The sequence below is a fragment of the Rana temporaria genome, chromosome 4, assembly GCF_905171775.1.
Source record: "Rana temporaria chromosome 4, aRanTem1.1, whole genome shotgun sequence".
In the NCBI taxonomy this organism is placed as follows: Eukaryota; Metazoa; Chordata; class Amphibia; order Anura; family Ranidae; genus Rana; species Rana temporaria.
Genome location: NC_053492.1, coordinates 236,436,231 through 236,461,432, shown reverse-complemented (window position 1 = coordinate 236,461,432; position 25,202 = coordinate 236,436,231).

Sequence of the window (25,202 nt, the reverse complement as noted above, 5' to 3'; positions counted from 1 at the left end):
GAATGATCCCAAAAATGTGTCAAAAGTGTCCGATATGTCCGCTGCAATGTCACGGTCACAATAAAAATCGGAGATCGCCGCCATTACTAGTAAAAAAATAAAAATATATAAAAATGCCATAATTATATTCCCTATTTTGTAGACGCTAGAACTTTTGCGCAAACCGATCAAATCCGCTTATTGCGATTTATTTATTTTTTTAATCAAAAATATGTAGAAGAATACGTATCGGTCTAAACTAAGGGAAATGTTTTTTATTTTTCTTGTCAATTTTGTTTATTGAATATTAAATAATAAAGACAGTTGCAATTAGTAATGAATAGTTACAAGAAATTGTAACATTAGTTAAGAATATGATAATAAATTGGATGGAATTATACATATCTGAAGATTAGATATTTTACATAAACAGGTAATCAACTCGAAAATGAAATGTTAAGTTAATATAAACAATTGAAAAATGTAATATGTAAATATGTGCTCATACACTTAGTTCCAAGCATATTCAATTATTATATAGTCACTATGGAAAAAAAGCTAATTGGAAATCAACTAATTAAAACTAATAAAAACGTCAAAAATGTATAATTATTGTAAGTAATAACTAAATATAGTATTTATGTATAATACATTACCATTTAAATATGGTAATACAAAAAAAATAGGGAAATAGAAAAAAAGGACGGGGTAATAGTAAAAGGGAAAGAATGAAGGTAAGAAAGAGAGAAAAGAGTCTAGGGTAAGAAAGTTCTCCGGAGCATCTATATTGTAAGAATATTATTAAGTTAGTACAGAAGACAAATGTTCATGTTTAGTACTTGTTTCCACTCATATTGTTATATAATATTATAGTATTATAGTATATCAAGGTCTTAATAGGGAATTGTCAGGGATCATAGGAAGAAAATACATCATCCAAGGATTCCATATTTTCTCAAAATTTTGTATAGTATCGTTGGTTATGGCTTCTGATTTAGAAAGGGTCATTAATGTATTGGTTTTCCAAGCTTTGGCAATGGTTTGCTTTGCGGCTGTGGTGATCTGGAGAAAGAGCCTAAATTGAGTGTAAGAAATATTAACTGGTTTTATATTTAAAAGCGCAATAGTTGTGTCTGGAATGATGGTTATCTTAAATATTTTAGATACCATGAGGAAAATTCCATTCCAGAACCTTTTTTCAATCGGACAATCCCAGAATGTATGTAAGTGCGTTGCCCGACCACCACAGCCACGAAAACAGAATGGGGAGCATTGAGGAGCATATTTTGCAATTTTAACAGGAACCAAGTACCAGTGCATGATTATTTTATAGTTTGTTTCCAAAGCAATTATATTTTGAGAAGACATTTTTGTATTGGTCCAGACTTTATTCCAGTCGGAAATGACGATTTTAGTTCAAGTTCTTTCTCCCATTTTTCCACTTATGACGGTAGCTTTGAGTCAGAAGTAGTGATCAGATGATTATATAACATTGAAAGAAGACCTTTGATATGAGGGTCTTGTTTACATATACGTTCAAATTGTGACATATTACTTAATTGATTAGTATCATGTAAATAAGGTTAAATTTTTTTTTTATTTGTAAGTAGCGAAATAGTTCAGAAGCCGGGAGTTTGGGTTGTTCACATGTTTCAGGGAATGTTTTGAATGAGGTTAATGTTAAAAAATCAGCTAATTGTGTTAGGCCAGCAGAAGTAAATTTTTCTTAAGTATTAGGGTATATGTGGGCTGGGTAAAATTTGAGGTTTCTGATAAATGATATTAACTCCCCTGGCGGTATTCCAGAGTCTGTCTCGGGTTGAAATTTCAGAACCAAAAGCGGTAACCCCGAGCCAGACTCTGGATCGCCTCGCAGCATCCACAGACAGGGAATTACTTGCCTTGTCCCCTGGATCCTGCGATGCCTCTCCGCTGTGTGATCGAGCAGTGTTCTCGCTCGATTCACATAGTGCCTGTGTGCCGCCGAGCTCCGTTCCCTGCGACGTTGCGACGCACGGGGGCGGAGATCGGCGCCAAATTCAAAAAAGTAAATAAACACATTACATACAGTGTACTGTAATCTTATAGATTACAGTACTGTATGTAAAAAATATACACACCCTTTGTCCCTAGTGGTCTGCCCATGTCCTGCATTTACTTTTATATAATAAAAACTGTTCTTTCTGCCTGGAAACTGGAGATTGTCCACAGCAACCAAAAAGTGTCCCTTTATGTCAAAAGTGGTTTTAGAGCAGCTAGAAAACAGCAATAATAAATTCTAATCACTGGCAGAATTGAGCGATAGCGATTTGTGGGGAAATTCGTCATCAAAAAATAAAAGTAATGACAGCGACAATTCTGCAACTGAGCAAATTTAAGTGTTTTTGATTTGATTACATTATTGAATAATTTTTATTATAATTATATTATTATTTGTAATAATTAGTTATAGTTATTTATTATATTATAATTTATGATTTTGTTTTTCAGATTTTATCATACCCGGGATGTCTACTAGACTCTTGTTTGGACAGATTTAAACAAGTTATTCCTAAGAATTACAGGCCTACACTGTAAAACGCCAAATTTCCATGCAAAATAATGGTACCGCTTTCAGCACCAAAAATCTAAAATAATCATACTGCCAGGGAGGTTAAAGGTGTATGTGGAGCTTGCAAACCTTTGGAAATTTATCCCAAATGGTAATTGTATGTTTGGTTATTTTATTTTCAATTATTTTATGATCAGAAGAGGTAGAACATATTAGATTAGGTAAGGATGTTGGGTTGCTATCAATTGTTTCAATTGCTACCCAAAGAGGGATTTCATGTTTTGTATGATATTTGGGGATATTCGCTATTTGTGCATGGAAATAGGTGGTAAAATTGGGAAAGTCTAGTCCACTATGTTTTTGTTTTAATATTAATATGTTACTACTAATTTCACATCCTTTAGGTTTTAGCTATTAGAATATTACATGATTAAACCTTGGTTTTAACTTTTCTGCCAGTTTCCATTATGGCGGATTCGGCCCTTGCCGTTCCTCCGTTTGGTAAACAAGGTGTCCCCTTTCTTGAGTCAAATTGAGGCGTGGTTCCTTTGAAGTTGTATATATCAGTCAGTGCGTCACCCGTGCCCCAGAACGACTTCATTTTATGACAAAACGCGCGTCGGGAGGAGTTGGCGTGCTGACGTCATCGTGTGTGCGTGTCTGAGCAGACGGGCGCTCGCCAGCCGGCCGGCTTATTTTTTACTGCATTTTATCTACATATCTATGTGTTTTTTTTTTTTATTCACATTAAATGTTACCATATCTGATTTATGCTATGGTGAGTCCCCATTTTCTGGGTAACATCTAACCATTGTCCACGAACACTGATCGATCGAGCCATACAGGTGCATACTTCTCTTCAATCGCATTGGTCCCCTGGAGTCGGTGCTATAGAACCCCCTGGATAAAAGCCCTGACTGGGTATATAGCCGCAAGCTTTATTAGCTTGCCTTTTGGTAAGCGTGTATTTCTTTTGGTGTTTGTGCACAAGTGGTGGTGGTGGAAGGTTGAATAATCACTAGACCTTGCCATTTATTCAAGTGATCCAGGATTGTTCAATAACTTTAAATTGATCACATATATATTTTGGACTTTTTTGCACATATTATTTATTTATATTATTCATTTTGGGACAGTTCACGTTCTCTTAATCCTTGGATTATCTTGTTTTCTATATAGTGTAACCATACACATATTCCTTCACATGTGGATTTCGATTTTTGTATTTTTTAATTTATAAGGGTATTTTTTTGGTTAGTGCTGCTACATTGTCTTTCTAAGTATAACATGTTTGTTATTTTTAAATGAAAAATAAAAAAAAACGGAGACTTTAGTATCACTTTAACCGCTTGCCGACCGCCCGCCACAGTTTTACTAAGGCAGGTTGGCTCGGCTGCACGAAATCACGTTATATAATGTGATTTCGCTCTGTGGCCACTCGGGGAAAGCGCCGCAGAAGGTGCACGCGTGCCCCCTGCTCGCCCCGGTGCCAATGCAAGTGCCCAGCGGTCGCAATGATTTTTATAACACTGATTGCTGTAAAATGCCAATGTCCCAAAAATGTGTCAAAAGTGTCCAATATGTCTGCCATAATGTCACAGTCACGATAAAAATCGCAGATCGCGGGCATTACTAGTAAAATAAAATTATTAATAAAAATGCCATAAAACTATCCCCTATTTTGTAGACTCTATAACTTTTGCGCAAACCAATCAATATACGCTTATTGCGTTTTTTTTTTTTACCAAAAATATGTAAAAGGATACATATCGGCCTAAACTGAGGAAGAAAATTGTTTTTATTTACATATTCTGGGGATATTTATCAAAGCTAAAAATCAAAAATATTGTTTGTTTTTTTTAAATTGTCGCTTTAATTTTGTTTATAGCGCAAAAAATAAAAACTGCAGAGGTGATCAAATACCACCAAAATAAAGCTCTATTTGTGGGGAAAAAATGACGTAAATTTTGTTTGTGAGCCACGTTGCACGATCACGCAATTGTCAGTTAAAGCAATGCAGTGCCGAATCACAAAAAGTGGCCTGGTCTTTGGCCAGCCAAATGGTTCGGGGGCTGAAGTGGTTAATTAAAAAAAGGAGGTCTGGTGCAGTGTTGCCAACCTCCCCGAAGTGAAATTTACTGACAGGACACCAATATCTGACAGGACACCAATATCTACAAACGCTCCAATTTTTTTATGACAAAAATCATCCAAACCATTATTTTTACTGACACTGCAAAAAAGTACCAAAATGGCAGTGCAAATATTAATATTTAAACTACAAACATGTAGCCAGTGCTATTAGCAATGTGTTTAAGTTAAACATTACTCAAAAAACATATTTCTTCATTTACATGAAGATCAGGTTAATATAACCCAGCCAGCACCGAGTTCCCCCGTACATCAGAGTCTGTAGGATTCCCCCTTACAGTGCAAGAGAACTCTGACGTGTAGTGGAATTCTGCAGATCATGATCTAAGGGGGAACTCTGATGACCAGAGATCACCTTATATCAGAGTCCACTGCTTTCCCCTTTACATCAGAGTTCCCCCTTACATCAGGGTCCGCAGAGTTCCCTCTTGCACTGTAAGGGGGAATCCTGCAGACCCTGATGTAAAGGGAACTCTCATATGGGGGGGGGGGGACTTCGGCAACCAAAGGACACCCCTCCCACAGAGTGAATACACTTAGGTAAGGGGGGTGGGGTTACTGACATTTTTTTTCCAATACTTTTTTTTCACTTGTAAGGTTGCTTTAACTGACATCATATGGAATAAAACTTTACATTTGGATTTTAAAATATTTGATCAGAACATTATACCAATCTAAAACTGGTCCTGCACATTACAAGCTATGTGTACACTCTCCTTTAAATTTACCAAACATTGTAATATGAGGACAGATCTAAACAAGTCAATCATTTTGTATCCAATCATTTTATTGTTTATGGTCAGCTTAATAAAGATTGAGCATCATAGGAACCTGGCCTGACGTGGCGACGCACGGGGGCGGAGAACAGCGCCAAATTCAAAAAGGTAAACAAACACCTTACATACAGTATACTGTAATCTTATAGATCACAGTACTGTATGTAAAAAATACACACCCCCCTTGTCCCTAGTGGTCTGCCCAGTGTCCTACATGTTCTTTTATATAATAAAAACTATTCCTTCTGCCTGCAAACTGGAGATTGTCCATAGCAACCAAAAGTGTCCCTTTATGTCAAAAAAGGTTTTAGAGCAGCTAGAAAACAGCGATAATAAATTATAATCACTTGCAGAATTGTGCAATAGCGATTTGTGGGGAAATTCGTCATAAAAAATAAAAGTAATGACAGCGACAATTCTGCAACTGAGAAAATTTCAGTGATTTTGAGTTGATTACATTATTGAATAATTTTTATTATAATTATATTATTATTTGTTATAATTATTTATAATTATTTATTATATTATAATTTATAAAAAAAAATTAAAATAAATTTCATACCCGGGATGCCTACTAGACTCTTGTTTGGTCAGATTTAAGTGAGTTATTCCTAAGAATTACAGGCCTACAATGTAAAACGCCAAATTTCCTTGCAAATAATGGTACCGCTTTCAGCACCTAAAATCTGAAATAATCATACCGCCAGGGAGGTTAATGCTGGATCCAAAATGTAGATAAAATCACCCAAAATCTAGTATGTATACTACATTTTTTTTTTTTTTAATACTTTTATTGTATATGTTTAACTGACAGCTTATATAAATTAATCAGCATAATATTTTTTTCCAAATATGCTGGTATTACATCTTCTCTCACAGGCAAGGGTTTATCTTATTACCTGTAGAATCCATGATTGATATGCTTCTGGAACTGATTAAATGTACTATGTGGTATGAGATAGGATAATTAAAATGATGGATTATGTTTGAGAAGTGAGAAAAAAATTGTTTTCTTTTATATATAAAGATTATTTTACCATTCTCGGTAAACACCAGAGAGAATGCTCCCAACATTCTTGAATGTAATCCTTGCACTAAAGGGGTTGCAAAGGTTAATTTTTTATTTTCTAAATAGGTTTCTTTAAGCTAGTGCATTGTTGGTTCACTTACCTTTTCCTTTGATTTACCTTCTAAATGTTTTTTTTCTTTATCTGAATTTCTCACTTCCTGTTTCTCCTCAGTAAGCTTGCCCCCATCATCCAAGCCGTTCTGGCTGGGGGTTAGTCAGCCAGAACAGCTTACTGAGGAGGAACAGGAAGTGAGAAATTCAGACAAAGAAAAAAACATTTAGAAGGGAAATCGAAGGAAAAGGAAAGTAAACCAACAATGCACTAGCTTAAAGGAACATATTTAGAAAATAAAAAACGAACCTTTACAACCCCTTTAAGGACTATTGCTTAGAGCAGCATCTCCCCTCTCAGGTAAAAAAGAAAAAAACGAATCCAGTCATCAAACGACAATGCAATGAACCAAGTCTCTTTCCTAGTCTGTAGCACAGGGTCCAAACCTTATGTTTAGTAAGTCCTTTGAAAACTATGTTTACTCAATTCTCATAATTAAATAGGGAAAAGGTTTAAAGAAACCAATAGAGTGATTATCAATCAATTGCAAAACGTTCTTACTATATTCATGCTATAAGGTGCTAGTAATTCCATTGAAAACCAATGAGAAAAAAGCTAAATTTTATTCTCACAGTAGACACTGTGGGCCAGATTCTTAAACGAGTATTCTTAATACTCCGTCGTATCTCTGAGTTGCACGGTCGTATCTATGCGCCTGATTCTTAGAATCAGTTACGCATAGATTTGCCGTAGATCCGACTGTGTTACACCGTCGTATCGTAAATGCATATTTACGCTGGCTGCTAGGTGGCGCTTCCGTCGAATTCAACGTTGAGTATGCAAATTAGCTAGATACGCGAATTCACGAACGTACGCCCGGCCGATGCAGTACATTTACGCCGTTTACGTTAGGCTAGTCCCGACGTATAGTTACCCCTGCTATATGGTGGTGTAAGTGAAGCGTACCAATGTTAAGTATGGCCATCGTTCCTGTGACAAAATTTGAAAATTTTATGTCGTTTGCGTAACTCGTCCGTGAATGGGGCTGGACGTAATTTACGTTCACGTCAAAACCAATACGTCCTTGCGGCGTATTAGGAGCAATGCACACTGGGAGATTTCCACGGACGGCGCATGTGCCGTTCGTGAAAAACGTCAATCACGTCGGGGCACGCAACATTTACATAAAACACGCCCCCCTGTTCCAAATTTGAATTGGGCGGGCTTACGTCGGCCGATTTACGCTACGCCGCCGCAACTTACGGAGCAAGTGCTTTGAGAATATAGCACTTGCCCGTCTAAGTTGCGGAGGCGTAACGTAAATCAGATACGTTACGCCCGCACAAAGATACGCGATCGTACGTGAATCTGGCCCTGTATCTTTTTTTGTCATTCATTGTCTTTCTGCTAATAGGATAATGAATGGAATCAAGAAGTGATTCCCTAATGCAAAATTCACTAATATTAATACATCTAGCAAAACTTTGCTTTTTAGAGCTTCAACAAACCTGGCAAGGATTGGATCGCAATTTAGGTATGCCCAATCTTCTAATATTATTGAAGCATGAGCAGTTTTCAATATTATATGTTTTATTTGTAACCATTTTCCTCAACCTTCAGCTTTGTGATATGCTAAAAAGTTGTGCCATGGACTATGAGCAGATAAAATCTGGAGCAGTTGTGCCCAACGACCAAGCAGCTTGTATCTTTCATTGTCAAAGATTAACGAAACAAGATGAAGATAAAAAGTTGGTTGCCATGCACAGCTGTTCTAGATTCTGACTGCTCCAGTTTTTGATGAAAGGCCCCCAATGTATTTCATTGTGCAAATTGTGTATTTTACCAGTTAAGGTTGTTTGATAATACATAATTGCATCTATTTCTGCTATCTGTGTTCCACTGGGAAGATCTCCCTTTACTTCTGTCCCTGAGGCCTCGTACACACGACCGTTTTCCTCGACAGAATCCATCAAGAAACTTGGTGGCAGAGGTTTTTTCTTGCGTATGTTTTTCATCGAGAAAACTGTCGAGGAACTCAACGAGAAAAAGAGAGAACAAGTTCTCTTTTTCCTCGACGGTATTCTCAATTTCCTTTGTCGTGTTCCTCGTCGGGCTGGTTTTCGACGAGAAACACGTTCGTGTGTATGCTAAGAAACCCGCGCATGTTCAGAATAAAGTATGAGACGGGAGCGCACCTTCGATAAAAGTAGCGTTTGTAATGGAGATGGCACATTTGTCACGCTGTAACAGACTGAAAAGTGTAAATTGTCTCTTACCAAACTTTTACTTAACACGCAGTAGCATGAGATTAGCAAAAGCAGCCCCAACGGTTGTGCCAGTGGAATCAAACTTCCCCTGCTATTGTATGTGTTGTACGTCACCGCGTTTGAGAACGAGGAGATTTGGTCTTGACAGTGTGTACGCAAAGAAAGCTTGTCAAGTTTCTCCACAAGCCTGACAAGGAACTCGATGAGGAAAACGATGTTTCATTTACAACGAGTTTCTCGGTCGTGTGTACGAGGCCTAAGACGCAACCAGAAGTTAGAGGAAATCTCTACAAAGTGAGAGCAATTCTCCTCGTACACACGATCGGAATTTCCTACAAGAAATGTGAGCTTTTGGTCAGAAATTCCGACCGTGTGGACGTTTTCTGTCGGAATTTCTGACAGCAAAAATTTAAGAGCTGGTTCTCAAATTTTCAGACAGGAAAAGTTCTTGTCAGAAATTCAAATCGTCTGAATGCAATTTTGACACACAAAAATCCTACGCATGCTCGGAATCATTGAACTTAATTTTTCTCGGCTCGTTGTAGTGTTGTACGTCACCGCGTTCTTGACGTTCGGAATTTCTGACAACATTGGTGTGACCGTGTGTATGCAAGACAAGTTTGAGCGAACAATCTGTCAGAAAACAATCCACGGTTTTGATGTCGGGAATGTCCGATCGTGTGTACGCGTCATAAGACTGTTTTCACCACAACAGGTGTCCCATGAGAAGATCTTGGAGATAATGGCAACAGTGAGAGAGAGGTTACAGGACATTGTTTTGCATTCAAATCTGGCATTTCATGCCTCATACATACTGTGACCGTACCTTTCAATTCCATATACCTCCACTAGACCAGGTGCCACCCGTTCCCCTTTCATATCTTAGCAATTCCCCCCTTTTGGATACATCAAGGAATAACAACACCTACCACAACTTACCAGGTGGCCTCTTTCCCAGAATACAGATCTGATCTTCCTAGGATCCATTTCCCTTGGGAGCCAACTTAGCTCCACATCCTATTCACATGCATGCAATTTCCATGTTTCAATTTATTATTGCTGTTTAGGATTGAAGATATTGTATTTTCACATTCCTCTAAACATATATACTGTATTACTGTCACTGAATAGGGGCAAGAATGGTGGACATTAAGTTTTTATCACAGTATGATTGGCATGTTGTGAATGATTCAGTTTTTATCATTGACTATTCCATTTACAGTGGAGCCTTGGATTAGGAGCATAATCCGTTGCAGGAGAATGATTGTAATCCAAAGCATTCACATATCAAATCAAGTTTCCCCCATAGAAGTCAATGGAGGGGGGGCACCGGAGAGCCTCGGAAATACTTGGGTACAGCGCGACTAATCTCAGAAACCCTCAGAAAGGCTCGGAAACACTCAGGAACAAGGTATTTCCGAGTATTTATGAATGATTCTGAGTATTTCCGAACGCCCCCGCACCTCTGGCCAAATGCGGCACTGCACACCCCATTTGCTTGAATTATTTTCCTTTTGCGAGACAACACTTGCAAACTGAGTCAGGATTTAAAAAAAAAGTTGCTCGTCGTTAACCGCGTTACTTGTAAACCAAGGTTCCACTGTATGTGTTTTTGATATAATACATTTTGACTTTTTGTACTTGCACAGTGGGCTGTGTATTTCCTTTGCTCTTTTCCTTGGATCCCTTTTATGTCATTGGAGTCGGTTGAGCCCAAGTAGGGTTTTTATTATGAGTTTTTGATGATATGATAGCGAGAGCTCCAATTCCAAACCATTTCCCCCTCTCTCCCCCTTTTTGCAGTTTCAAGCATATAGGGGTTTATTTATATATTTATAGATGTATTCATAGCTGGCACTAGCAGGGATTTGCATCCTAAGGGATCCTTATATTTAGTTTTCAGTATAACAGCTTCATCTCTTCTGGGAAGGCTGTCCACAAGGTTTAGGAGAGTCTCTATGGGAATGTTTGACCATTCTTCCAGAAGTGCATTTGTGAGGTCAGGCACTGATGTGGATGAGAAGGCCTGGCTCGCAGTCTCCTCCCAAAGGTGTTCTAGGTGTTAAGGTCAGGTCTCTGTGCAGGCCTGTCAAGTTCCTCCACCCCAAGCTCACTCACCCATGTCGTTATGGACCTTGTTTTGGTGTGCAGTCATGTTGGAACAGGAAGGGGAACTTTGTGGAACTGTTCCCACAAAATTGGGAGCAAGAAATTGTCCAAAATGTCTTGGTACGCTAACGCCTTAAGAGTTCCCTTGAGAAACAACCTTACACCCTAATACAACAATCGGCTTGGGTGAGAACACCGCGGAAACCCTGGACAGGTAAGTACCCTAATAGTAAAAGTTAGCAGCTACAATATTTGTCTGATGTTTCAGGTTTGAATCCATGTGATGTCAGTTTGGTGCGGCCTCATCATATCGGTGCGCCCTGTTCCACCTTGTTGCAGCCTGGAGGGGTATTGAGCTCACAGCACCATGTTGCCCGTGTGGCAGTGGGCGCTGACTTGTTGTTGAGCGCCTCTTTGACTGCGCACACATGGTGTTGGGAGGGACTGGCGATGGGCCCCTAGGGATAAATAGTGGAAGCAAAGAGGAAGTAGATGGGGGTGGGATTTTTTTTTGCTTTGTTTTTCCCATGAGGATACTGAGAAGCAACACTTTGGCTCACAGCTCTTGGTTCATGGTGGGTTATGTTCTGGCTGCCTATATCCTGTCCTTGCATTTGGTTTTGGGTGCTTGGTGGTCTACTTCCTTTCACTGGTATATTCCTTTATCTTTGGACTGAACTCAGACTTGGGTGCTCTTTTCTTTTTTCATACCGCCAGATGCACTGTTTTGTACCTTTTACAAACGCATCATGTGTTTCCTCCAATTACTGCTAGATTGCAGCTAGTGCTGCACTTTATTTTTGTTTATCGCCTATTATGATTTTAATATTTATTCAAAAGTACAATGAAAACTCCCCACTTACTTGATTGCCCACACATAGGGGATTATTTACAAAAGGCAAATCCACTTTGCATTATAGCTGGGCCCTCTGGCTTTCATACTGGAGTGAATGGAGACGCTCTTTCAGTGCGCTTTGCATGCGCTTTTTTTTAGCGCTATAGCGCCTGCAAAGCACTTCAGTGTGAAATGGGTCTAATAAATTCTTTGAAATGTGTGTCAGTAAGACCCCTTTTACACTGAGGAGTTTTTTTACCGCCTGAAAAACCGTCTGAAAAACCGCCTGAAAAACTCCTACTCAATGTGAAAACCCGAGGGATTTCACAATGAGGCGATGCGCTGGCGGGAGAGAAAAAAATCTCCTGCCAGCAGCATCTTTGGAGCGGTGAGAGGAGCGGCGTGTATACTGCTCCTTCACCGCTCCTTCCCATTTAAAACAATCGGAAACTGCGGTAATACCGCCCGCAATGCGCCTCTGCAGAGGTGCATTGCAGGCGGTATTAACCCTTTATCGGCCACTAGCGGGGGTTAATACTGCACCACTAGCGGCTGAATCCCCCGGCAATTCCGACGGTATAGCGCCCCTATTTTTAGCGGCGCTATACCGCCACCGCGCCTCCCGCCCCAGTGTGAAAGGGACCTTAGTGCTGGGTGAGCAAGGTGTATCACCTTCAGGTGTGCAGAGAAATCACAAAACAATTCAGCAGATCCTCTATGGGTAGCACTATGGGCCAGATTCACAGAAGAAATACGCCGGAGTATCTACTGATACTCCGGCGTATTTTCAAATTTGCCGCGTCGTATCTTAACTTGTGATTCACAAACAAGATACGACGGCATTTGGCTAAGATCCGACAGGCTTACGGCTTCGTACGCCTTCGGATCTTAGGCTGCAATACCTCGGCTGCCGCTGGGTGGAGTTTGCGTAGTTTTCCAGCGTTGGGTATGCAAATTACCTTTTCCGGCGATCCACGAAGGTACTCGCGTGCGTTACGTCGTCGCAAGTTGTTTTTTCCCGTCGCAAAGTTAAGGCTGCTTTTTCATGCCTTAACTTTAGACCAGCCATGTTAAAGTATGGCCGTCGTTCCCGCGTCGAATTTTAAATAATTGTTTTTCGGCGTAAGTACGTTACGCACGTCGCCATTCACAAACACGTCGGGGCGCCGTAATTTTGCGCAAAGCACGGCGGGATATTTCCAAACGGAGCATGCGCAGAACGTTCGGCGCGGGAGCGCGCCTAATTTAAATGGTACACGCCCCATTTGAATTAGACGGGCTTGCGCCGGACGTCTTTACGATACACCGCCGTAAGTTTACACGCAAGTGCTTGGTGAATCAGGCACTTGCGCTGAAAACTTGCGGCGGTTTAACGTAAAGACGATACGTTACGCCGCCGCAGTTTTTGCTGAATCTGGCCCTATATTAATTAATTTCCTCAGTGATATATAGTGAGATATCATCACCTCTCCAGGGAACAAACCTAAACATTATATGTTTCTGTATTTTTTTAATGTGGGGTTATTTGCTGAATGTAACAAGCTGGAAAATATAAAGTGTAAAATATGTACTAGACGAACATTTGGGCATACCTCATTCACCATTGTTAACAGTGCTGTATTCTTGTTTTTTTTAAATACACTTTAAGGTGTATAATGCTCACTTCAATTACCCAGTCATGTGCAGGGGAATAATTGATTGATTAAACGGCTTCACTGAGCCCCTTCCAATTTGTTGAAAGCCCTAAAGAGTGAATTAAATTGACATTTATTATGTTCAACTTATGTACAGTACAATTTGCCTTGAGGTTTCTGAAAGAAATCCTTTTTTAATTTTTTGCTTGGTTAACAGTAAAATGTAGAGCTTTTGAATTTCTGGACATAACGATTTACAATATAATAAAAGACCTCTGTCAGAATGTGATGTATTCCTGGCAGTCCAAGCTCAAATCATGTTTAGGTGATAGTAATTAGCTGACTCGTAAAGCTGGATATAGATGTAGCACTACCCCTGAAGGAGCTGCTGGTTTGTTTTGGGTGGCACGTTACCTCTGTATCTCCTCCAACTAGGGTACTTGATGAGAGTTGTAGTAAATGGAATGTCCACACAGCAGGTGTCTTTTCTGTGCTTTTATTACCCAGTTGGGTAAAAATGGTTAAACAGTAGAAAGGTGAAGGGATAGCAAATTGAAGACAGTAGAATCAGGTATAACTGACACTTTACTTCGCCACTCCAGCCGGAGTGGGTATAGCGCACCTGGACAGGCCTCTCTCACCAGCCTGGCAGCCAGGATGTCACTCAAACTTAGGTTTAAGTCTCTGCCACAGACCCTCCTATAAGATTGGAGACAATTATGGTCCGGAATCCTCTCGTAGATTCAGCACCCAGATCTCCTTCAGTAAGTTTTCCACAGTCAGTAGCTAACAGGCGACCAACATCCAGCCTGGACAGGCCCCTCCTGAAACACCAGCCTTGTGCTTGGTATTCCCCGGACAGACTCCTTATCGGTCAGCTTCCTCCAACTGGACGGACAGCTGGGGACCCCCTCCAGATTGGGGACCCAGTCGACTACTGGGCCCACACAGTGGATCAATTGCTCCGGGTCAATGTGGTCCCGGAACCAGTAACACTGCTGCCCACGCACACCCTGGCCAGGAGCACTTAACCACACTGCTGCCACCTCCTGCCCGGGGGTGACGGAAGTCCCCGGACGAAAGGTCAGCCCACAGCACAGCCAAGCTAGAGCAGAGACCCTAAATTTAAACAGTCAAACCAATTCAGAACCAACTACCTCTCTGAATTCTCCCCCCTTAAATTTACATAGCACCGGCAGCAGGATTTCACACTGAGGTGATGCACTGGCAGGACGTTAAAAAAACTCCTGCAAGCAGCGTCTTTGGAGCAGTGTGTACACTGCTCCTCCACCGCCCCTGCCCATTGAAATCAATGGGCAGCGCTGCCGAACCACCGGCAAATCGGCGCTTTGCGGGCGGTTTTAACCCTTTTTTGGCCGCACGCGGGGGTTAAAAGCGTCCCACTATCGGCCGAAAACCTCTGCAAAAATGGCGGTAAATCGCAGCTAAAAATAGTGGCGCTTTACTGCTGCCGCCGCCCGCGCCCCAGTGTGAAAGGAGCCTAAGAGTTTCAATTTGTATGCAATCAGGCCAGCCCCTGCACTAAATGGTCTAAAGCAATTCAGACAACAAACATTGTATAGTGTGTATGAGGTCTAAATGTAGTCTTGGTATAGGTCTGGACACTCATCTGCAGCAATATGCATAGTCACATACTTGCAATTAAACAATCCCTGCTCCCATCAGTCAAGCAGGTACTGTCTCCAACAGTGAATGTCTCAGCATTACATCCTGTTTTGCAAAATATAGAGGTCGTTTTATTTTTTTTAGCTGAAGAAACTTAAAAAAAAATACCTTTGTCACACTCCTACCTATTTTTCTTAAAAAAATGTACATGGCAGATGCTCATTCTTAGTAAGCCAAAAATGTATGCGCAGAGGTTACATGAGTGAAAACTAAAGATGTCTAATAGGCAAGGAGAATTGCTGTGGATCCTAAAGAAACAGCAGGGCAGATGGTGGCAGCATCAGATGCAGCAGCAATCACAGCCCTGAATTGTTACCACTAGGGGTGGCTACCCTGTAAACCGGCATAGTGTGCTTGCACATTATGGCAAATGACAACTCCACAGACAGTGGAGTTTAGTTCTGCCTTAACCACTTGCTTACTGGGCACAGGCGAAATTTCAGCTTTCAGTACTGTCACGCTTTGAATGACAATTGCGCAGTCGTGCGACGTTGCTCCCAAACAAAATTGGCGTGATTTTTTTCCCACAAATAGAGCTTTCTTTTGCTCGTATTTGATCATCTCTGCGGTTTTTATTTTTTGCGCTATAAACAAAAAATAGCGACAATTTTGAAAAAAACACAATATTTTTTACTTTTTGCTATAATAAATATCCCAATTATTTTTTTTTAAAAAAAACTTTTTTTCCCTCAGTATTTTCCCTTTTATTCTCTCAGTATACGTATTCTTCTACATATAGATTTTTGTCAGGACTGCGATATTACGGCGGACACATCGGACACCTTTGACACATTTTTGGGACCATTCACATTTATACAGCAAACAGTGCTATAAAACTGCGCTGATTACTGTATAAATGTGACTGGCAGGGAAAGGGTTAACACTAGGGGGCGATCAAGGGGTTAAATGTGTGCCCTGCTAGGTGATTCTTACTGTGGGGGGAGGGGACTGACTAGGGGAGGTGTTTACACACAGAGATCCACGTCCCTGGCTCTGTGACTGCCGATAGCGGGTACCTGGCAGACATTGCGGCCGCCAGGCACGCTGATCGGCACCTAAACGGCGGGCAAGCATGCACGCCGCCTGAGGCCCGAGGACGTCATATGACGGCCTCCCGGCCCTGTAGAGCCACCTTGTGGCCGTCATTCGACAATGACCCGGGTCCCAAGTGGTTAAAGAGAAACTCTCACCAGAAGTTAAATTAAGGCTTATTACATCCCCCATGAGGCCCTGTGCACATAGTGTGCACATAGTGCTTGTCCTCTATAAAATCAGTGCAGTGATTTGGAAATAAAATTATATTTTTAACACTGTCAGTGCTGACTGTAGCTCCACCCTAAGCAGATGCCAATGTAATGTGCATTCCTATGGTAGAGATACAGGTAGCACAGAAACCTCAATTCTGCAGCCCTCATTGCAATACATCCCTGTACCTCCCCTTCTTGATTTTTCTGCCATTCTTCCACTGATATTGTTAAAAGCCTGAGTTCACAATCTTCCACAGCCGTAAACTAGTTCATAGAACATGAATATAGCAGAAGCACAGGTTATTCACAAAAACACAAGCCTACAACATCCCATGCCAGCATGGACCTACACTATCCCATGCCATCATGGGCCTACACTAGTCTATCTCAGACAAATGCAATAGCTGCCCTATCAACCTTTGAACATATTAAAAGTGCTATGCCAATAAAAACATTCACACCTTCCCACTATACTGGTTTTAAAGAGAATAAGTCACTTTTTCAATTCTGAACAAAATGGAGGTCTCTAACTAGCCCTCACTCTAACCCACTTATGTTTACCTTGATGTTTCAAGCTTCATGTCCGAAGGTATCTGAACTTATACTGGGTTAATGAAAAAATGGGTATTACCGCGCTTATCAGGGGGGGGGAAGGGTGGGAGGGAGGTGGGGGGAGGGGTGGGGGTACAGCTGCGGCACTGAAAGGTGTATCAAACCATACGTAGTGATATTGGGGAAAGTAGTGCTGCGCTACCCACTACCTAATAGCGCTACCCACTACCTAATAGCGCAGCACTACCTTCCCCAATATACTGGGTTAATGATGCTATCCTCTTCCTCACATGACAGAGTTCGGTCCTGGCGATTGGCTGCTAACGCCAAACCACTGCATCATTGGAGGAGGTCCCATGCACCCCATACTCAACAAAGCAAAAGAGCACCAGCGGAGTGCCGCCAAGCAAGTATAACATGGTTAATGAATGGCGTAGCAAGAGACTGTAATTTTGTCCTAAATGGAACAGTAAATACTTTGTAGTAGCAGTTTGCGGTGCTTATTTGTTAAATATTAACAGGCTTATTCAATAAATGATGCAGTAACCTACTAAACTAAAAAATACATCACTTTACTAAGGACAAACCAGAAAAAGATTGATCCAGCTTGGTTGCTATATGATCTGCACGTGTAGAGGAGCTCCAGTCTGTAAAAAAAAAATATTAAAACTCAGCAGCTACAAATACTGTAGCTGCCGACTTTAAATACAAGAACACTTACCTGTCCAGGGATCCCATGATGTCGGCAACCCAAGCTGACTCTTCAATCAGCTTCTGGTGTAGGTGCCGGCATTGTAAGTAAGGGAAACCGTTTTCCTACTGCACATTCGCGAGTCGCGCTACGGTTTCTGAATGGTACCGCCGTCTTCTCGGACCTGTGTGTGTCTCCAAAGGCTTTAGGGGAAGGAGGAGGGGCCAGAAATGTCATAGATTGCCAATGGTGACCTTACGCAGTAGGAGCGGGTACCTGTCAAAAGCAGGTACCCGCTCCACCCCCCCAAAAAAAGAATTGCTAATTATCGACGCTTCCTCTTTTGGGTGGAGCTCCACTTTAAGGTTTTGATTCAAACACCATTTTTATAGAATCCTTCTGAATGTCAGCCGATTCTTCCTCCTATTTTCATACTGCTATATTTTAGGTGATTTACCAAAGGAGTTGAGAATGTTCACACAAAAGAGAGTGAACATTCACCTCAATTATCCAATTGTGTGAAAAGCAAATTCTTGATTATTTATTTAATCTACACATGATTGAATACTTTGGATGAAAATTCTTGACTCCTTCAGTAAATCAGCCTTATTATATTATTGTATTACATATCCTTTCTGTGCAGAACATAATGATAATATCTGACCTAAAATTACCTTTTAATGCTCTACGTTCTGTGTTTAAGCCCTTTTCTCAAGTTACTTTGCTAATGGACTGTAAAAGAAGCAGCAAAATAGTATAATTATTTCTAATTAATGTTTTAACGAATGCAGTGTCTTGGATACAATGTCATGTGTGGTTAAGTAACTATACATTATTATTTTTCTAACAAGGTCAAAGATAACCTGAGATAGGACTTCTGACCCAGTTTTCTTCTTTATATTTTTTAAAAGCACACAGTATATTATTTTTATTTTGCATTTTTCAACTAACTGTCAAGAGATTGTCCCATTTTAAGTTAAAATGGTTATCTCATACCATGGTAGCCAGGCATTTTTTCATTAATGAAATATATCCGGAATAGAATAACAGAAGACTGTCAAATAAAAATAAAAATAAAAACACAAGGGAGAGTTCTTCTTTAGTGCGTTGATTTTTTAATTCATATAATTCAAGTCTGTTTTTCTTACTGGGGAAAGCAGCATTAGAGTAATGAAAATGTTTAGCTTTGTTTTGCTTAAAGTGGAGTTCCACCCATAAATATAACATTACATCAGTAGTTTTAAAAAAATGTCATTAGTCCTTTAAGAATTTTTTTTTTTTTTTAGATGCCTTCAAAGTGTTGTTGCTAGGCAGAATAGTTACTCTTCCCACTTCCTGCACCTAGGTGTTTAAGCTTCCTAACCTACACCGCACAGACTCCTGGGAATGTAGTGGGTGTAACTTTCCAGGAGTCTGTGCACTCCCCAGTCTCGAAAAATCATGTGACTTGGGCAGTACAGGTGCTGAAACCTGATCTGAAACCTATTACGCTGCTTGAGCAGCACTGAGCATGTGCGAGATCTGCAAGGCTGAAATCCAGGAAGTCATACAGTCTGGCTTCATGATGCCGACACTTAAGATGGCCCCAGTCAATTTCTATTTTATAAAGTGTCTAAATGCTGTAACAACCTAACAAAACGGACCTTAGTTTACAGACTAACTTTACTAGAATACATTAAGCTTGTGTATTACAGGGGTATTTATATATAAAAAGTGAAATTGTGGCCGGAACTCCGCTTTAAGACCACAAAAAAAATATAAACCCAAAAACGAAAATATAACACTGCACATTCCAGCATACCCGTCTTTAGATGTGGTGGCTGCATTTTCCTTTTTCAGATTTTTTTCTCTTTCATTTCACCAGGTCATCCTGGCAATAACACTATGCTAACTCACATCACTGTAACAAGCCATGGTTTTCACGTAGAGTGGACGATAAACATGTCATCCTCTCTTCATCACCATTACATAGGGGTGGGTAGATTAGTAGGTTACAGAAGATAAGTAATATTAGTTGTCCTTTTCTTTCAGCTCACAGGAAGTGACATCATCTCTGCATTTTGCAGAGGATGTAGTCCCAAGGGAGGGGGCGAGCACACTGACTAACCCCCAGCCAGAACAGCTCGGATGATCGGGGCAAGCTTGCTGAGGAAAATCAGGAAGTGAGAAATTCAGACAAAGAAAAAAAACATTTAGAAGGGAAATCAAAGGAAAAGGTTAGTGAACCAACAATGTACTAGCTTAAAGGAACCTATTTAGAAAATAAAAAACAAACCTTTACAACCCCTTTAAGAGCAGCACAGTGGTGTAGTGGTTAGCAATTTCACCCAGCAGCAAAAAGGGTCGCTGAGTCGAATCCCGACCAAGACACCGTCTGCCTGGAGTTTGCATGTTCTCCCTGTGTCTGCGTGGGTTTCCTCCGGGTACTCCGGTTTCCTCTCACACCCTAAAGACATGATTGTAGTTAATTGGACCCTGTCCAAATTGGCCCATTATATATGTGTGTACGACTATGTGTCCCAAGTGTGTCGAGATCCCACAGGGTAAATGACCGTACCAGCCAGGAATACACTGGCTGCAAAAAGCGCCTAGAGGCGATTCAGTTCGCACGTGTAGCGCTATACAAGTCACTCATTCATTTATTCATTCAAGAGATAATTAGTTAAATGGGAGGAGAACTCCTGAAGACACAACCTGTGATTGACAGTCACAACGCGCGTCACCAGATTTCCAGAAATAGCCGAGCTGCGAGTCGGCACTATACGGCGCCTGCGCAGTCAGCCCTACACGGCGGGCGCAGGCGCCGTATAGTGACGACTCGCTATTTCCGGAAATCTGGTGACGCGCGTTGTGCAACGGGGGAACTGTTTCACAAGCCGTCAATCATGTAATCCAAGGATAGGAATGCCCAGTCCCGCAGTCATCAGAACCCGGAAGCCCTGAACAAAAAGACAATATAACGGTATGTACTGAGAAAAAAAAATGACATGCATACACTAAATGTCCTTAGTATGCTTAGTATGCTGGATGTAGTGTTAAAAAAAAATGTTGGGTGAACCCCTACTTTAAGGATCCAATCGGTCTCATCCTGGACTCATCACTCTACCCAGCGCAATACCTGTATTATATTACAGTAAGCCCTGAGGCTACTGAGTTCATATCCTGGAGTGACTCAAATCGGTTCCTTTTTGTTTTTGTCTTTGTCATTATGAAATATTTTGTGTGATGTATTCATGTATCTTTTTATGTATTATTAATATACATTTTATTGGTACGTGCCTATAAAGTCCACATTTTTTGACAAAAACATGGTTACATGTTTTTTTCTATGATCTTTTAAAGTGGTTGTAAAGCTTGTTTTTTTTTTTAAATAACAACATACTTACCTCCACTGTGCAGCTCATTTTGCACAGTGTGGCCCCGATCCACGACTTCTGGGGTCCCCAGCGGCTCTTTTTTCTCCTCATATCAGATAACCCCCTAGGAGAAACCCTCTCCCGGGGAGTTACCTTGCGGGCGCACTCTGAATCATTCATTCAGTGTCCATAGCCGAATAGGATGCATAGGACGCATTAAGGTGAAAAAACATGAGGGTTTACAACCCCTTTAAGTTTTCATCATTTAGATAAATAATGAACTTTACTTTCAGCATTGTCCTGTTGCAATCTGCTGCTCCGATGTCACAGCCCCAAGCACAGTGTCGCCTCCTGTATATCCCAGGAGGCTGCAGAGAGAAAGACATTATTTCAGAGAGAAATAGCGGCTGGGGGCAGGGACAACTAAAAATTTTTTTTTCAAAAAGGCAAAAAAAAAAAATGTGGTCAGGGTCACTTGCCAGGATGGTTGGAGGACCCTATGGGGCATATTTATCTTTAAATACAAAGGGCCAGATCCACGTACATCGGCGCATGTTTACGTCCGGCGTAGCGTATCTCAGATACACTACGCCGCCGTAACTTACAGCGTATTTCCCGTATCCACAAAGAATTTGCGCCGTAAGTTACGGCGGCGTAGTGTAACTGTGTCGGTGTAAGGGCGCGCAATTTAAATGGATGAGATGGGGGCGTGTTTTATGTTAATACGTCTTGACCCGACGTAAATGACGTTTTTTCTGAACGGCGCATGCGCCATCCGTGGGGGTATCCCAGTGCGCATGCTCCAAATTTACCCGCAACAAGCCAATGCTTTCAAACGTCATTCTACGCAAAGCCCTATTCGCAAATGTTTTACGCAAACGACGTACACGACGGAAAATTCAACGCTGGCCCGACGTCCATACTTAACATTGGCTACGCCTCGTATAGCAGGGGTAACGTTACGCCGAAAAAAGCCTTACAGAAACAACGTAAAAAAATGCACCGGCCGGACGTATGTTTGTGGATTCGCGTATCTAGCTAATTTGCATACTCAACGCGGAAATCGTCGGAAGCGCCACCTAGCGGCCAGCGTAAATATGCACCTTAGATCCGACGGCGTACTAAGACGTACGCCAGTCGGATCTAGCCTAGCTTCAGGGGTATCTTGTTTTGTGGATACAAAACAAAGATACGCTGGAGCAACCTAGCAGTTACGCGGCGTATCAATAGATACGCCAGCGTAACTGCTTTGTGGATCTGGCCCAATATATTCATCTCTACATGCTTACCCATCCTGGACTAGCATATTTTTACATACGTTCACCTACCAACAACTGGTTACAAACATGGTGAAATTTGTTGTGATTGTCTCCATTTGATTACCTTCGATCCTCTGTGAATCTTTGAGTTGAACCTCCACACTAAGACCCTCGAGACCCTCGAGACGCACTACAGCCACTTTTTTTGGTTTTGTATCAGGTCAAATACGTCTGTTCCCCACCTTATTGACCCCTAAAGAAGACTATATTTAGTCGAAACATGTTGGAAAAGTATTGGTGGTTACACAATTGATTAAATACATGTTTTCTCTGCTTACTGTATGAGACTTTAGTGTACATTAGACTAGGAATTGGACTGTATAGACCAGAACAAACAATTTTTTTATTCTATTGTACAATTAAACTTTTTCTATTTGTATACAAAAAAAACATAATTGGCTTGGATTTTAATTGCTTCAACAAAATCCCATGGGAGATACTTTTTTTGTTTTTGCCATTTGAAATTTGGATGGTGGAGGGGAGGAGAGGAGGTGCAATGATACCTAGTGCATCAATTTAGTGAAGGTCCACTTTAAGTACATGTTGCAATAGGTAGTCCTTTTATTGACATAAAGCATGTTGACTCTACTCGTGAGAATGTTGCTTAGGTATTTTTTAGTATATTGAGTGTACAGCAGTCTTCTTGGTAAGGAATATGCAAATATACTGGCTATCTCCTTTGAAATTTCAGCTTCTTACCAGTGCATACAGGAAATATAGAGTCTGAACATCCAAGCCTTCTGATATAAGATAAGCTAGTAGAGAACAGTGTAGTCAGCTGCAGAAGACTTCATGCTGTGCTCTGGTGTGGATTTTCAGGAGACAGATTGCAGGTACTTTCACATGCATTCTAAGTACGGAGGTGATTTATCAAAAACACTCCAGAGGAAAAGTACTGTATGTCCTGATTCTGTACTTTTTCATAGATAAATATTTTGCTTGATAAATTGTGTCTGCTTTATAGGCTGTGAAACTAAAGACTGAATATGTAAGGTAAGGAAATGTATGTATTAGTTAAAATATCTTCACACACTGACTATAATGAATGTACATTATTAGTTAAAGTTGAACTCAAGACAAATAACTAATACACAGTTGAAATACATACAGGTATATCTGAACGTTTTTTTTACCAAAGAATTTGTATGTGTATTCAATCAAACACAAAAAATTTAACATATTGGGCCGGATTCAGAAAGATGCTCGCATCTTTCTGCGGGCGTAACATATCTCCGATACGTTACGCCGCTGTAACTTTGGGCGCAAGTTCCGTATTCAGAAAGAACTTGCGCCCTTAGTTACGACGGCGTAACGTATGTGTTGCGGCGTAAGCCCGCCTAATTCAAATGGAGATGTTGGGGGCGTGTTTTATTTAAATTTTAATTGACCCAGCGTTTTTGACGTTTTTTTTAATGGTGCATGCGCCGTCCGTAAAATATCCCAGTGTGCATTGCTCCAAAGAACGCCGCAAGGACGTATTGGATTAGACGTGAACGTAAATGACGTCCAGCCCTATTCGCGAACGACTTACGCAAACAACGTAAAATTTTCAAAACTCGGCGTGGGAACGACGACCATACTTAACATTAGCTACGCCTCATATAGCAGGGGTAACTATACGCCGGAAAAGCCTAACGTAAACAACGTAAAAAAAATGCGCGGGCGGGACGTACGTTTCTGAATCGGCGTAAATACCTAATTTGCATATTCCTCGCGTAACTATACGGAAGCGCCACCTAGCGGCCAGCGTGATTATGCAGCCTAAGATACGATGGTGTAAGACACTTACACCAGTCGGATCTTAGGGATATCTATGCGTAACTGATTCTCTGAATCAGGCGCATAGATACGACGGCCCGCACTCAGAGATACGATGGCGTATCAGGAGATACGCTGTCGTATCTTGTTTCTGAATCCGGGCCATTGCATCTAACAGGTCCTTAGCTATGTTGGCTGCATTAATTTTCTTTTTTAAGTGTTACTAAACCCAGGACCCTGCATTCACTACATCCGGTATCACACAGTACACATAACATTCAAATATTTTAGTAAAAATAAACTGCTAAATACCTTTTCTTATCAGCAGTATATAGCAGTCTTTTCACTTCTATCAGTGTCTAGTTAAAGCTTGTATCCACCCTCCCAGGAATAATAAAAATCTAGCAATAAACATCAAACTGAGTATATGCAGAGTGACTCCAAAGGCTCTGTTTTATGGGGAGATGGATTGGGGACAATGGGAGAAGAGGAGGATCAGAGAAGATAGAATTAAACCACCTTTTTACTTAATGAGGAGGATAAACCCCTTAGGTTCCACAGTGAGTATAACAAGCATGCTTTACTGCATATACAGACTGATTTTACTGTTGTCATTTTAGTAACACTTTAAGGCTAAGAAGATTCCCTGCAAGTACAGAAACATACATGTTGACCTTGTCAGGAAACTTGTGCCCTCATAATGGGCAGCACTGTGGTTATATGGTTGGTACTTCCACCTAGAAGCACGAGGGTCACCGCTCCAAATCCCAACCATGACACTCCCTATCTGGCATTCGCATGTTCTCCCTGTGCCTGCGTGGGTTTCCTCCCATATTCCAAAGACATGCTGGTAGGTTAATTGGCTCTAGAGTATGAATGTGAGTTAGGGACCTTCGATTGTAAGCTCCTTGAGGGCAGGGACTAATGTGAATGTGCAATATACTGTATATCTAAAGCGCTGCGTAAATTGACGGCGTTATATAAGTATCCATAATAAAAAATAATTCATAATAATCAAAGTAATGCCCTTCTATGTAATTAAGATGAGAAGGGGATAACATTTTCTAGTCCAAATGAAGAGAGCAGCCTAGGTTCGCAATGCTGTTCCTCCTTAGATACAGTATATAGAGAGTAAGCGTTGTCAACCTAGAATAGGAAGTTTAACTTCCT